Genomic DNA, 2711 nt, shown 5'->3' on the forward strand with positions numbered 1-2711 from the left:
TGCATTTTACCTCAAAGGACACGTTACAAAAGGTTTCGTCGAAATACGAGTCCTACTTCGAAAGTTATCCCAAAAATTAAAAAACGAAAAAATTTCCATACTATCCCCTTCCTTCGAAAAAATCGAAAAAAAAAATTGTCAAAAATCGTCGCTTTTTCGACGTCATCTTATGCGTTTTGACGCGGAGATTGCAAAAACGAGAAAAAATTCTAATAAAAGATTTACGGTTTCGACGCTAGAGGGCGCTTTTTGTTTTTCGAATTTTGCGCCCCTTTACAAAAAAATTCGTAATTTCGTCAATATTCGAGGTATTCGAGAGGTTAAGGCGGCGATCGAAAGAGGAAGGACGAGGCTATTCTACGACACCTTCACCTCCCCCAAAAAATCGAAGGCGTCTCCGGGAGAGGTCGTGGAAAAAAAAATGAAATTGCTCACGAAAATGGGCGCAAAACGGGCACTTGCCGGTGGAATTCCGGGGACTTTTCGATACTAAACGATCACTTTGGATGCGACCTTCTATAATTTTGCCCCGGAGTCCCCACGATAGGATCGCAAGTGCGTTAAATCGTAATCGATATGGAAACGGCGATTTTCGAAAAAATTTTGACGAAAAATTAAATTTTTTTTTTTTTGCCAAAATCGACTCTACACTACGAGATTAGGTGAGCGGTAAAGTTTGGCGAGAATACGCGGTCCCCGAGTGACTTTTTTGGGCACTCGAACGTCGATATTTGTAAAAAATTGCGTATATTTCTTATTTATCTGGAAATCGAAGGTGGTTTTACGCAAATAATCAACCCCCCCCCTCCCCCCTTCCCTCACAATTAGGTCAGATTGCAATTGGGTTAGGTTAGATAGTCGCGATGTGTAGTTAGGTTAGGTAGCGGTTAGGTTAGGTTAGGTTAGGTTAGGTTAGGTTAGGTTAGGTCGACGTGCGCGGTTAGGTTAGGTTAGATCGACGTGTTAGGTTAGATCGAAATGCTCAGTTAGGTTAGATCGCGGTTAAGTTAGGTTAGGTCGACGCGCGCAGTTAGGTTAGGTTAGATAGACACGTTAGGTTAGGTCGAAATGCTCGGTTAGGTTAGGTCGACGCGCGCAGTTAGGTTAGATTGCAGTTAGTTGGAAAGTTAACGCGGCCCATCCTAACCGCGCCGCCGAGAGCTTTCCGACGATACCTCGTACGCCTTCCTGCGACTTTTCGTTACCGAGATTCTCATTTCGGCGACGCCCGACGACGCGCGCCGGCGTCGGCGTCGTCGGCGCCGAAACTTAACACGACCCATCCTAACCGCGCCGCCGAGACCTTTCCGACGATACCTCGCACGCCTTCCTACGACTTTTCGTTACCGAGATTCTCATTTCGGCGACGCCCAACGACGCGCGCCGGCGTCGCGCGTCGGCGCCGTCGGCGCCCAAACTTAACACGGCCCATCCTAACCGCGCCGCCGAGACCTTTCCGACGATACCTCGCACGCCTTCCTACGACTTTTCGTTATCGAGATTCTCATTTTGGCGACGACCGACGACGCGCGCCGACGGCGCCGGCTGCGGCGGCGCCGGCGCCGCCGGCGTCGTCGTCGTCGAAATCTCACCCTTACGTCGTGGACGATAAACGGGTTGCGCGAATAAGATCTACGTCTAAGCTAAGCGAGATCGAGGTTCAACAAAAGGTAGGTACCTCAAATGCTAAAAATTCATTTTTATATATATGTATATGTAATTATAGAGCCCAGTGTATGTGTACGTTTCTAGGCATTGTTATAATTACAATAAGGAAACAACTCAAATTCGACCTTTTCGAAAATAATTTAAAATCGGCCCAAGCTTTTTTCACGAAATTTTTACACGAGCCTCGAATTCCGAACCGCGATTTTTACGATGCCCCGCTACCCCGGGAAAATTCGTCTTCACCCCCCCGCTGTCACCCCCCAAAATCGCACCTCCGAAGAAAAATTCGCCGAGGGTCGCCCGTCGAACTGGAAAAATCGAGCTCGCGGATAGGGGGGGTAGGAGGGTCGAGGCTTTCGAGGTACTCGATCGCGAAAGTCGCGACACCCCCCCGCGGGGGAGGACGCGCACGAGAAAACGGGAGCGGAAAGAGAGCGAAATTGCTCGAAAAGTAGCCCTACTTCCCCCCCTCGAAACGCGATCGATCGATAGTCCCGACCGTCCCGCGTGAGACGTACGGGGTCCCATTCAAAAACTATGGGCCGTTTGGGGGGGAGGGGGGCGCGAAGTTTGCCCTTATCGACGTCGCTCCGCTTTATCCCTCGCGCCGCGGAAACGAGACGACCTAAGAAACACTTACGATCGCTCAAATGCGGACCCGAACGACGGACCGTCCAAGTCAAATATGATGGGAAGACGCGCTCAACCTAATCTATCGTAATCGCGCCGCCGAGACCTTTCCAACGATACCTCACACGCCTTCGTACGACTTTCCGTTACCGAGATTCGCATTTTGGCGACGCCTGTCGACGTCACCCGACGCCGCCGTCGCCAACAGTCCAAATTGTGTCCTTCCCTCATCGACAACAAACGGGTCGCGAAACGTCGATAAAAAAAATTTTGTCACAAACGAGTATATATATATACTCAATTTATATATATACAATCCCGTATCTACTCGTACGCGATCGATCTCCGAAGTTGTACGTATAAACCGGGAAAAATTTCGACCGCGTCTTCAGTAGGCGCCGGGCGTCAGCCTG

This window comes from Photinus pyralis, unplaced genomic scaffold, assembly GCF_008802855.1.
Source record: "Photinus pyralis isolate 1611_PpyrPB1 unplaced genomic scaffold, Ppyr1.3 Ppyr1.4_unclustered_Scaffold5712, whole genome shotgun sequence".
Classification (NCBI taxonomy): domain Eukaryota; kingdom Metazoa; phylum Arthropoda; class Insecta; order Coleoptera; family Lampyridae; genus Photinus; species Photinus pyralis.